Raw genomic sequence first — 13,990 nt, 5'->3', positions numbered from 1 at the left:
CCTGCAAAAGCACGTGACTGGTTGAGGATTGGGCAGGAGGCCTGGAGCTGTGCTGAGAGCTGGAGTCATCTCAGTCACTGTCCAGAACTTTTATTGCAAAAATGCAGTAGTTTTTGATATCATGTTATCACATCTTAACAGTGGCAAACAGAAGTCAGACCAACATCTTCCTCTCAAAAACTGCCTGTCTGCTTCCCTCAAGGAAAAAGAGATTGTGTATGTGTTACCATACCAGCACGTCTATGGCATTCTGTAGAGCATTTTGCAACAGTTCAGTTAAGCTCACCAATATGTGCTTACAGTTAAGCATTATAATAGCTGTTGATTGATTGCTTTTTATTCGTTTTTGTGGTCAAAATAGTTTGAGTTATGCAAAATTAAAGGAAAAAATTATAGGAAATTGAGCACTGGGTAATACTGTTAGCGAGATGTGTTTGCTGAGCATACTGCTTCCCTTCAGAGAAACTTGTTTCCATGAAAGACATCCCTGAAAGCTTACTACTTTAGTTTTATTTGGTTTTCCAGTGATGAGGCTTTATTGATTGGATTTTTTCAGTTTACACCAGTTGAATGGCAGACAACTCACCTATACAAGTGTTCTCTTTTTAAGGTCTCTTTCATTAACCTTACATTTCTAGAGGAGCAGTAGGGCTTAAACATCAGTGCTGACATGACAAGAACATGTTATGGGCCTCTGTGGCATTATCTATTGCAGCACATCCAAAGGGGAGAGAAAGGATACTGACTCTGGTGTTGAACTTTACAGATTCTTCTCTTCCAGAGCACCAGAAATGTTTTCGGAGTGCCAGAACTTCCATTGAACAGCTTGTTGGGCACAACAGTTGTGCCTTTTCTCTCTAAGCGTTGCCCATGAGTAATTGAGATGTTAGCCAACATGCTGAGTCTTGAGGCACTTGTGCATTGTCCCCTTTCCTTATTTTTTGAAATCTATTGATCTTGCTTAAAGCCAAATGATGTATCCTGACGCATGAAGTATTGTGCACTGTCTACATGTTTTCTCTTGCCTGAGGCAGCAGGGTGGAGTGTTCTTGAGCATCCAACCACTAACTGCTGCAGAATTTTTTCAGTTCCTACCCACTTCTGCATAGGCCTTGGGGCTGTGTTTTTACTGGCTGCAATTCACTCCTCAAAAATGTTCTGACTTGTTTATAGCTGTTTAAGTATTTTAAAGGAATGGCTGCATAGATTCCCACAGTAAAACCAGTTTAGACTACAACAGAATTTGACCTTGAGATATAGATTCTGCACTTGTAATGGTGCAAATGTCCAGTAGTTACACTGAAGTCACTAGAATGTCATCAGCATAAAGCTAAAGCAAGAGTAGAATTGTGCTGCCTTTTCTGCTGTGCAACTTGGGGCTTGCTTGGACAACCCCTTATTTTTTCCTTCAATTTTCAAGGTACCTGTCTTGAAAGGAAAAACTGAATTAATTTATTGTAGCTGAGAGGTACTGCAATTTGCCAGAACAAATGATAACAATGTAAGAGCCAACTGAGTTGGTCTTCCTAGTTCTTGCTGCTGCATGCAAGAATAACCAAGTGGGTGAGGCACAGAGCTAATAAAAGGGAACAACATAAGAATGTCTTTTATTTTCATTTCGCATGTGGGATTTTCTCTGACATAGTCTTGCCAAAAATTACAGTGTTTGAAGTCTTTGTGAGACTAGCAGGCAGTGAAAGGAAACAATAAACAGACCTTCAGTCTTCTTGTCTTTGGTGGAGAACTGAATGATCATTATTTTAAGAAAATATAAGCCTTTTAAATCTAAACCCATGCCCAGACTAGTACCTGGTACAGCTTTTTGTCATGTGTGATGCTCTAATCATATTTTTGTGTTAAAGGTATTGTTGTTTTTCTTAAGGAACATGCATCTCTCTGCCCTGTAATGCTCACTCAAGGTAGTTGTTAAATTGGGCTTTGTAAAAAGTCTGTTTTAACTTTTAGAATGAGATTGGAAGGAAGATGTTCTTGGAGAAATTGTGGGTGAAATCTGGCTTGGTCTTGGTGTCTTAATGTTCCATGTCTTCAAGTAACAGAGGTTCTTGCAATTTCCTCAGCTGTTACTGGGGAAAAGTAGACTCCTTGGTATTTGACAGAACAGAGTCTTCTCTGAGAATGACAGACATTGCTCAGTTGAGTAGAGTCATTGGGGGTGTATTTGCATGATATGAGTGAAACTAAAAGCTCGGACGTGGCTTGATTGCAAGTGCAGATGGAGATAATTTGAGGTCTGTTACCGATGGACTGCAGGACTGCAGGTAACACGCACTACCCACTGGGTGCCATGCTGGGATGCCAATCAAATGCTGCAGCAAGCAGATAAGCACAGGTGGAGATGCACACCCTACATTCCTCCTGAACTCCTGGGGTCTCACTGTGGCTCTGAAGGTAGACAACAGTGATTCTTGTCTGTTATCACTTCATCAACATCCCTCATTATGGTTTGTTTTAGAAAAATATCCATAATACTGAGCCACACCTCCTTCCCTCCCAGACTGCTGTGTCAGCATGCAGGATTTGAAAATACACTTCCTCCATGTTACTAAGAAACAAAATAACTCATTTACCCGAGGCTACAGAAACTCTTATGAAGTAAAAACTTAGAGGTGTTTTCCTAAGGATGAAATACGGATGAAGTGTACAGAGAATTTTGCATCTTTGGATACTGGTGACAGTAAAGTGCCATTTAATTAGCTGAGGTATCAGAGGGGCAATGCTGTCAAATACATAACTTATACTGCAGACAGGCTGAAAATCCAAAATACTTGTGGCAGAGCTGGTTGAAAGGTTTTTTTGTTTTGTTTTCCTGTTCATACAGTTAATAACTTACTTGATAATTGAAGTGTTATTATTGTTGTAATTGATGGGGTATGGCTGTTTATTATTTGTGCAAACAAAATCCCTTCTGAGTACAGCTAAATTAGAAAGAAAAAAAAACTGTCAGCAATTGTGAAAAGGTAGGAAACATGCTTTTTAATATAAAGATTGAAGCAAATTCTTTAAAGTCAAAAGATTTAAGATACTTACAGACAGTGAGAACTAAATAAATACTTGTTTGTCAGTCATCCTTTCAAAATGCTCAGCTGTGAGGAAGCAATAAGAATGCTTCTGTCCCATTCCGTTCAACGTGAAATACATGTGCTGAGACTTTTTGGCTGCTCTAAGTTTCTTGAGTAGAACACATCATCTGTGTCAGCTATTGGTTCATCTCAAACTGTTTATATCAGTGTTTGTGAGCTAACTGTAATGTTTTGTTCTGGTTATTTACAAAGTAATTTCAGTGCAAATTTCCTTTTTGTGTTTATGTCTGAAATAACTGTATGTTGAACTCCTTTCTCCATGTAGGCGTATAGAAGGAGCTTTACTAGAGAGTTATAGAAATTGTACTGATTTCATACTACGTGAATGGGTTGGATTTAGTCCTTGTGACATTTGAGGCCATGGTGAAACCTCCTACCGACTTGAAATGTAGCTGTAGGTGTCCCTGTTCACTGCAGGGGAGTTGGGCTGGCTGACCTTTAAAGATCCCATCCGACCCATGATTCTGTGATTCTGTGAAGTGGAGCAGAACTGGCCTCATGTTGAATGTCTGCAGAAGTGGGTTTTTGCAAGGCTGTTTGTTGTCCTGAGTTAGCAGAAGTGTGACAGGTGGGGTCAGCTAACAGCACTGCTTCATGTGGTGTTGAGATACTTCAACTGCTGCTGATTTTATCAGCGTGATGTGAGGGAGTGCAACCAGTCCCCTCAGCATGCTTGGGTGGTGAACATTTGTTCAGGAGTGCTGAAATGATAGTAAGAATAGAAAGAAAATTCTTTGGTGAACCAGATTAGAAATGGCTATTCGCACTTTATCTGGGAGTGTTTTCCTATCGGTGGACCACACAGCTTTGAAGTCCTGGCATCAGTAACGTTTGTCACATGTGTCAGTAGTCATGGAAGCAGCTCTCTTTGTCAGCCTCTTTGATGGCAGTCGTGCCACTCCTGCAACTGGAAATCTCCATTTACAGCTGAAAGAAGAGTTACTTCGGTTTTAATGTTTTCAAGCTTAGTGCATTTTTTCATTGAGTTAATGACAAATATTGTATTGGAAAACACATGCCTGAATATGGTATTTCATCATTGTTAAATACTCGGTGGTAACTCAGCACATGGGTATGCATTGACAGGTTTTCTCTTGAAAGACTCTGCGGCTGTGAGATCAACAGATTGCTCCAGGATGATCTGTGATCTTTACCTAACGTGTACCCTGCCTTTGGAGCATGTGAAACTGGGCATGACTAACCTTCAACTGTCCCCACTGATGTGTGGGTAGAAGAGTCCTCTGTGGGATCCTTCATTTTTCGAAGATCAACAGTGCGTGTATAGGTGCATCCACTTAGTGGTGTGTGAAACATGGGTATGAAGTGTAATCAAGAGTATTGTCATCTGCCCCGTGTAGTTTGTTTTGTTTCATGACAGTGTTTTTCTTTTCCATTTCAGCAAGAAACTTTATTTCAGGTTGTGTTGTTTTGTTTTGTTTTTTGTTTTTTTTTTTCCTTAAAGCAGGAATCTTCCTTTCTAAAATGGAGTGTAAAAGCTGTTTAAGTAGCTCTAGTCCAGCACTTCTCTGTGTTAAGCTTTTCTGTAAAAACTGGAAGGAGAAATTCTTTTTCACTTTGCATTACCAGCTTGTGTGCCTGGCTCTAACCGTTGGTTTTCTGTATCTTACAGAGGAATATTTAGGTTTACTTAGAAAGGTAAAAGTATGTGCAGAAACTGTACTCCCAGCTACGATGCTGAGCGTCGTACACACCCTGTGAAGCAGCTCTTTTGCTGCTCTTACTGCTGCATTTCTTTTTGAAACACCAAAAGCACGTGAACCCATTTCATCTTTTGTATTGCTGATTTCACTGAAATTGATTAAATATTTATTGTTTTTTTTTCCACTGCAGTTTTAAAACTACAGGTCCTGGGTAAAACATTAAACAGTGCATTCAAGGGACACTCTTAGGGTATTATTTCTAATTCTTTAAAGTACTCTTTATTGTCCTGTAAGTTCCTTCAATGCTTGATACAGAAATATTCCGGGATTAATTCACATACAAATACACAACAAACAGTTTCTTGTATTTGATCATCTGCTCATTTATTAATAAGCTGTTTATAAGTTGGGAACTGTACATCCTTATATTACCCTGTACACTTCTTTGCTCCTAGGTGCCTGTCTTTTTTCACTAGTTTGTTCAGCTGTCTGGGCACAATGCATTTGTTTTAGGAACAGCAGAGGGATTCCACTGGTGCAGAAAATAGGTAATGTAAACTAAAGAATAGAAGTAGGAGCGTGTCATTCTGATAGTCCCTATAAACTCCAGTCCCATCTGTAGTTTCACTAACCTCCCCATGTGAGCTGACTACTCTTGACTCTGGCACTTGCTCAATCTGTTTCCATTGCATTTATTCTCTGTTTTTCTATGGCTTCATTTTAATATTTTATGTGCATGTTTTGGCTTGTTGATTTCTTTGTTTTGTTTGATTGCATACTTCTGGCATGCATTGGCTGTTACAGATGTTCTTCTCTCTCCCACATTTTTTGTTCTGAGATTGAGGGGTATCAAAACCTATACACAAGTCTGGGGATATACATATATATCAGTAAGCATTAGGTATTGGATACAACTGTTGGTTGACAAAATTATTTGCTTCTGGGAATATTAAGAAAATCAGTTTCCAGTGCACAATTTTCATGCCTGCATTGCTTAAGTAAATACCTAATGAAACTAAAAGTTAATCATTGCCTGTTGGTCAGGTATATGAGCTTCACCAGTTTGGCACTGGTAGTCGTTTACCAGCAAAATGTGGTAGTTTTTACCTGCAGTTGCAAGTTTAAAGACATCTGCAAAACTGCCAGATTGTTATTGTCTAAACAGCAATTAACTGAAGCGTCGTGCAATTAAACTAGACCAGCATGTGTTAAACAGCCTTGGGCAGTGCTGGGAATGAAGTCCCCAGTTCAGCGAGATATTTAAATATGCATTTTACTTTAAGCATAGGGGTAGTCCCCGTGAAGGCTAATGATTAGTTCGCAGTGATCTGGGGAAAGCTGCTGGGGCAGGAAAAGTATAGCCTGCTGTTCAGACCCCTACTGGCGTCTATGACCGTGTTATTCCAGCACATAAAAGCTGGATGCAAAAAAAAAAAAAAAAAAAAAAAAAAAAAGTTACTAAGTTACACTATGAATGGAAGAGGGAAAGTGATCGTCAGCTGAAGCAAGAGATACTTGGTTTGAAACTCCCCAGTTATTTTGTATCAGTCACCATAGTGAGATGCAGACTGGGTTGCCTTGGGAGGCTCTGAAACCTCTATAGGTTTTGAAGTCTTTTAATGAAAAATCTGTCAAGTTAGGCTGGAGCTGGATCGTGGGACAGAAAGATGGACTAAATACCTACTTGAAGGCTTTTTTACTCTTATTTTTCTATAGTTGTACAATGTTGTATACTTCGAATTACACATACACTTTAGACCAAATGTATACAGACTCACAATGTCCTTACCGGCTTAGGCAAATGTTATTCTGTCAGAAGGGGGAGCAGTGGAACGGAGTTCTCACTGAGCTTCTTGTCAGTAGGTTGTTTTTGCAAGAGAAACTCGGTTTAATGAACTCAGTGGAGGAAACTCCAGTCATACACACACTTAATTGTTTGTGAGGATTCTTGATGTCATATCACCACTGCATTTGATCCATGATGATCTAACAAAGACTGTTATTTTGTTCTGAACTCTTTGTGCTGGAAACTAAAAACGTTTTTAGGTACAGAGATTACAAAGCCTTCAGCTGACAACTTGAGTCATGGAAGTTAATAAAGTAGGAGTCAAAGAGCATTTCCTTTGCAGATGCACGCTAAGTAAGGTATCTACCATAACACATATCTGGCAGCCCTGCTAGAACATTAAGTATACCCAGAAAGATCCATCCCTGCAGGTATATCTGAAATCCATAAAGTACAGAGTAAAGATGAGCCCAAGGTGCCTTGATTTTGATGAGGAAAGACCGCATGTTATCACAGGTCTCTTGAATCACTTTGAAATGAAGAGTCTGAATGACAGCTAAGTTTCCAGCTAGTCATCTTGCTGATGCACAAAAGCCTCAGCTTTTTTTTTTTTTTTTTGTTAGAAAAGAGACTTTTCAATCAGAGACGTGGAAATAGAGATGGGCATAGCCAGAAGGCTCGGAGCTAAGTCAGAAAATCTGCCACAAACTGGAAGTAAAGGCTACTTAAATATCTTGGCTCTAAGTTTTGAATGTTCACTTGCAGATGTTTTAGAACTATTTCAAAAATTATCTGGTAGCCTGAAGTTCAAGTCCTTATACAAGCAACACAGAAAATAAAACAACAGAAAATAAAAGCTTTCTTTTACCCCAAGGTTTTGCCATGCCAGCTGAACAGTGCAGTATACTGGTCATCATGCTGCCATTTCTCCTTTTGCTTACAATTTTAAAGATTCTTAGCACTTGAGGAAATCTGGTTTGTAAAATGAGATCCTCTTGAAGGCAATGTTGTATGAGTGATAGAATCCCTGTGTTGCCATTACTGGGGAGGTCAAGAAGCAAAACATTAGCTGTGATGAGCCTAGCAGCCAGATTACATTAAGAAGCTCTTGTGGTAAAGTGAGCTACTGCTTGTTGTCTTCTCTGTATATTCTTTGTTTATATCCTCACTGATTTATTTGTTGAAACTGAAATTGTAGCACCTTTTACAATAACACTGAGCAGGTAAAGCCCAACTGTGCAAGGCAGTATGATCTCAGAAAATGTAGGATCTTCTTTTCTATGTAACCATCATGAGAACTACATGAAAAGTCAGCAGTTAAAAATAAAGAGGTGTTCTTGCCTCCAGAAGACATAGGAGTCCTGCAGAAAACAAAACTATCCCAATTAAATCTGGTATATTGGAGAGCTGCGCTACAATTGCTATCTTGCCATTGTCATTTTGATTGTAGAAATGAGTTGCAGATTAGTTAGATGAGTCGTGGTCAATGCAGCAGCAGTTCAGATATCTCAATTCTAACTCTGCATGAACTACCAGACCAGCATTTGTGACAGAGCTGCCTGATTTCTGCAGATGGTATTGCTGTTGTTGGTACTGCTGCACCATTAAACATAGATAGATGTTCCTCTTTTGAAGCAGGAATAGTTCAGGTGGAAATACCACAGACTAGCATCTGTTCTGCTCTCTGCTGGGTCACAAATTTTCTTTTTGCTTATCCTTCACTGAACAGACCTTGGTTGGAGTTATTGTATCACTTTGGTATTGTATGGGAAAGGTGTGTCTGGCTACAGATTTGCTTGCAGTAGCATGATCTCTAAGGAAAGGTGGGAGGCTTGGAGACATGAGGGAATGGAAGCAGAAAGAAAATTGCTATGAATGATGCCAAATACTGTTTTTAACCCATATCAGAAGAAAGTTACAAACTGAAAGATGCTCTACATTAAAGAGCAGTGAGGAATCCTAAAACTGATTGAAAAACTCTAGCTGTGAATTTCAACTTCAACAGTGCTGTTCAAATATTTGTTCTCCTTGCTATTGATAAATGGCGTGACTCCAACTATTCTGCAGCCTCAGCCATGGTTTCCAACTTCTGTTCCTAATTAACTCAGAGGCAAGGCAAAAAACAACAACAACAAAAATGGAGACTGGCTTCTTAAGAAGAGGCTTCTTAAGAGTAATGTTGAGTCTCTGTTGCGACTGTTGAATACTGTGGGTCTGCTCTGTAGTTCCGTCTCTACAGGACTGTTTGTATGGTCAGGAATTCTGTGCCAGGCTGTGAGATACAGATGTGACATCAAAAATGCTGAAGTGCTGGCATATAGAAATGAAAGGAACCACTCTGTGGTTACATAACAAGATGCAAATGAGAAGCACTGTGAAAGAGACAAAATGATAAGAATTAAAAATCGTTTATGTATATTTTAATTTAAGCATAAAAATACGACGTGAAAATATAAAAGGTAAAATATATAGTTCTTATGATAAACCATAAAAATCCTTATACAACAATAGAAATTGAGAAAAGTAGACGTTGTACTTTTAGATCTTAGAGAAAATTCCTTGTGGGGCAGGAAGTTGGATCAGTTTCAGCCTGTGCCAGCTTTCTCACGATCAGAGCAAAGACCAGGATTGTGACAGGGACAACCAACGACAGAACAAACAGCACACTGTAGACAGTTTCCTCTGTCTAGATGCTTGCAATTACAAGGCTAGAGAAAGACTGTTGTGCTTTCTGCAAAGCTGTTAGAAGTGAGACTTTTTATAAGCAGTCAATTCATATCAAAAGTCAGAAGAAAAGTACGTTCTGTGCAGAGTCATCTGTAACATCTATCATCCTCTGTTGAAAGAGTCTACTGGCAGACTGAGTCAGCCGCAAGCGGAAGCTCGAGGTGTGACTCCTTTAGTGCCTGTTCCTGAGGTGTTCTTAGGGAGTCAAGGACTGCTTATAATGTCCTGTGATGATGTTTTTAACTCTTGGTGTTGACGAAAGCTTAGGACTTGTTGACTTTGACTCTGTATGGTATTTATTGAAAGAGTCATATATTTTATGCAGTCATTCAGTCCATCCACCCTGTTCCATTTCCTAAGAAAATAGTTGATGGTTTTGAAATACCTTACTACTGGAAGTTGTTGTATGAACTAAAGCCTTAATAAGGAGCAGAAAGATACTGTACTGGTGCACAAGTCATGTAGAAACTGTTGTGAAATCCACCATGAGCTTACCTTTTAGTTTGAGTTAGAAAAAGCATGCATAGTAGCCTACAAAAAGCATTTTGAAAATGTTGCTTTTACTATAGTCTTTCTTTGTAATATCTGACACGTTACTTCTAACAGGAATAAAGTCGTATCAAAGGTGTTGTGCACAACTTACTCCATAGATCTGTTGGTGCATCACCTTATGAAGGTTACTGTCTTTTCAGAAGAGCTAGCTAGCTTACATTTGAAAAAAAAAATAAAAAACAGAAAGCTAAAAATCATTGCACTTGTAATTTAAATTTAAAAAAAATTAAATTAAAAATGTTAGGTGTTAAATCAAGGAGTAGAAACAATGCACTGCAAACTAAGCCATTCTATGATGTAGGTTGGAGGAGACCTTAAAGACCATCTAGTTCCTGCCCCCTGGCATGGGCAGGGCTGCCGGTCACTAGATCAAGCTGCCCAGCCTGGACTTGTGCCTCTGGAACAGCTTTTCTCAACTGCCTCTCACAGGGCAGCCTGTGCCTCACCACTTTTTTGAATAAAAATGTTCTTCCTAATGTCTAACCTAAATCTCTCCCTTCTTTTAGTTTAAAGCCATTTCCCCTTGTCCTACTGCTGTTAGACTGTGTAAAAAGTCAGTTCCCCTTCTGCTTGTAAGCTCCCTTCAAGTACTGGAAGGCCACAGTGAGGTCTCCTTGGAACCTTCTCTTCTCCAAGCTAAATAAGCCCAATTCTCAATCCTTCTTCATAGGAAAAGTGCTCCAGCCCTTTAATCATCTTTGTGGCCTCCTCTGGTCTCACTCCAACAGCTCTGCATCCTTCCTGTACTGGGGGCCTCAGACTTGGATGCTGTGCTCCGGATGGAGCCTCGCAAGGGCAGAGTAGAAGGTGGCAGCCACCTCCCTTTCCTTTTGACCACCTCTCTTTTGAGGTGTCCTAGACGTTACTTAGCAGTTCTTGGGAAAAGAGAAAAAAAGTGGCAGAGGCATAATTTCTGTAATTTCTGTGTTTCCAAGGAGAAGGCAACTCTGAAGAGGTGCTACTGGCTCTGCATGAGAGTAATGCATTTTTTTTAGTTCAGTGTTTTGTACAGTGTGAAAGAGAAGGGTCTTCAACTTCAGTACTGAAAACATGTGCTTCCAGCTGCCGTGTATGGTGTATTCTGGAGACTGATGCTACCAAAAGTCTCATGTCCTGTCTTGTGCTCCCAGTCCTGCAGATCAGCAGTCTTCTAGCCATGTGTATTGGATAATAATATTTTATGCTTCTGGAATGTATTTTCTAATAAAGGAGTGCCATTTAAATTCAGGCTTTGCAAGTCTGTACACGGCAGGTGAGGCTTTGTGCCCCAGGAAAAGCAGGTGCAGAAAGATAGAAGCCAGGGTGAGGGATTCAAGCCTTTATTGGGGACCAGTGCAACAAATAAATAGAAGCAGAAATTGGAATTAAATCAGTTTCACGTGACTACTTGCCCCAGGCAGTTATTGCATGTGCTATGATATTATCTTTTGTACCAAATAAAGGTGCAGAGTTGCTCCATAGTGTGCGGTGCTAAACCAGATCAAAACAAATGCAACAGAAACAAGCATAATTCAGCTTTATGTTAATGGAAAACAATCTCCTCCTGGTTCAAAACTCTTTCCCAATAGTCAGATAACCACGTGTTTGAAAGCTAATTGATTTATGGTTTTGAAGCAGAGCAGAAAATCCCTTTTAATCACTGGCAATAAATGTGGCTCACAATACAGCATGTTTCCTTACAGGGAGCACCTCAGTGGCCCATCGAGAGCTTTTCATTCTGTTTAGTTTGGCAGTGAAAAGTGAGCACCACCCTGAAATGCTTGAGAGCCTAATCACAGATAGCACCTTGCTAGCAAGGAAGAGGAAGGAGTGTGTTGCTGTGTAACAGAGATGACTTCTGGGAGAGAAATCTTGTAGTTCTGATCTTTCATTCAAAGTGTGAGTCAGGAAGTTTGCTGAGCAGCTTCAGTCTTCATCATGCATGGGTCCCAGAGAAATGATAAGAAATTCTCAGGGTACACAAAGCACATATTTTATAACATGTTTTTACAAAAACGCTTTTTTAAATTTCAATCAGAAATGTGGCTTCATAAGCTTGACACGTCTCCTAGAAAACTTACTGTTTTGAAGGAAATGTTTTCTGAAAGCCTTTTTAGCCCAGAGCATACTATCTGATCAGAGGAGTAGAGAGAACAGTGTGAAAATTTTAAGTTTTAAATCTACGTTACAGGTGTATCAGAGAGAGGACTTGTGCCAGATCTTGCATATTCCAAGTCTACGTACTCACCACTGGGATGCCATTTTCTAGTTTCTTCATAAAAAAATATAATGCCATGATTTCAATTTGATCTAAATTTAAACTAAGGGGACTCTCTTAGCCCTTCAATATTAGATGTTAGTATTAATTAGCAAACCTACTGCCATGACTGCACAAACAGGAGCACATCTACAAACTCAGCCTGCAATACAGTTTTCAGAATTCATGTGATTTTTGTAGGTCATTATTTTTCATCATCCTACCCAGGCTTTGACAACCTTTGTGCTTATGATAACAATTAACTTCCCTCATTTTTGATAGCAGGAAAAATGCACTTAGGAAGTGACACTGTAGTAGTGCTCAGCACAGCCGCCTTATGCAGTTTTAGTAGTGCTAGACAATATCTACTGTGTGATTTGGTTTCCAGAGTTCAAACAGGACGACTGAAACTCAAAAAAAAAAAAAACCCTCATATTTCTAAATCTTAGTTATGTGAGTACAAGAAGTAGCTTAATCTAGCAACAATCAGTGCTGGTGCTTAGTTCCCTACTGAGTCCTCAGCACTTGTCCAGTCGTCCTGGACTGGCTATCAGCTATGGGCTTTGTGCACAACCTTGTGTATGTCCTAGCATTTCATTTAATTGCCTGTAACTAAATATATTCAAATTGTATTGTGGACAAACTCATCTGAGTGTCAGAACATCAGTGTTCTCTTCCTAGGGCCTCCTAAAAATCCTTTCTGGAATGTGAAATAATCACTGATCAAAAGTGACCCTTTGAAACTTATTGGGGAAAAAGACATAAAGGGCTGGAGAAAGGAAGAAAAAAGAAAGTTGCTTCCAGCAGCCTTTCCAATCACCTTCCCATGTGTTTCCAACCCTGCTAATGAGAGTCTTTCTCCTGAGGTAGGAGGTGAGTTGCTGCACGCTGTTGTTGAGCCTGGCAGACATTTTCTGCCAGGATTTTTTAGCCAAAGGGGATTTAAATCTTCTGTCAAGATGGCAGACAGAAATCATTCTTTCTCAACAGTAGTGAGTATTTTCTGAGTCAGATTTATAAGATAACTATCCAAAGCTTTACTTTTATCCCATACGTACTGTTGCATTGAATGTTCTTCCTGTGTTGCTTTTCACGATGGTGCTGAAAAATTGCAGGCTTCCAACTGGCAGCTGGTAGGACTAGTAGAATTGTTTGAGATACTAATTGCTTAGAATTTTGACCATGGGTACAGCTGGGCTGCAATTCACAAATCAACCTTGTTTTTTTGGGGCTGCCAGAAAGTTTTTTTGCATGCTGCCAGTTATTTGTAAATAGTTTGCTTTGTCTTTTTTCCATTATTTATCTTGGCAGCACCACAGCCGAGTCATCTGCCCTTTGCTGCTTGGCTGGCTGAAACATTTGATATGCAAAGGCAGCAAATCATGCATTTTCTGGTGCACATTTTTGGACTAGTCCTAAAATTGAGAAAGAGTTCACAGGTGAACTTGCACTTGCAGTAGGTAGTTTTTTAAAAGTTAAAGAAGAGGAAATTATCGGACTGTGCACTCTCTTAAATAAAATAGTTGGTGAATGGTTTCCTTTCTCATTGACCAAGCACTTTGGGCAATGGTCTGATTGCAAGTAACTAGCAGCATCAAGCAAGACACTCAGTTAAGCTCATGGCTGTGCTGTTGTACAGAATGTGTTGGAGGGAACTCTTACCCAGAAGACAAAGTGGAAGAGATTATTCATTATTCCATCACCAAGAAGGAGAGGAGTCTTGTGAATGAAAGCTCTGTAGTTTAAACTCTCGGAGGAGCAGTGATCAGGTCCATCTGCTTTAGGACTGTGTTCCCTGGCAGATGCTGTGGTTTGCTGGTCAGCTGTGGGAGCTCCTAGTGGCCTCGGGTGAGGAAGAAGACAGAGCAAGAAACAGAGATAACAGACAGCTTGTCACATTGCAGACATGTTGGTTAACATCCCAGCT

The sequence above is a fragment of the Meleagris gallopavo genome, chromosome 8 (genome assembly GCF_905368555.1).
Source record: "Meleagris gallopavo chromosome 8, MGAL_WU_HG_1.1, whole genome shotgun sequence".
Lineage (NCBI taxonomy): Eukaryota > Metazoa > Chordata > Aves > Galliformes > Phasianidae > Meleagris > Meleagris gallopavo.
The sequence above is the reverse complement of the archived record's forward strand: the minus strand, read 5'-3'. Positions refer to the sequence as shown.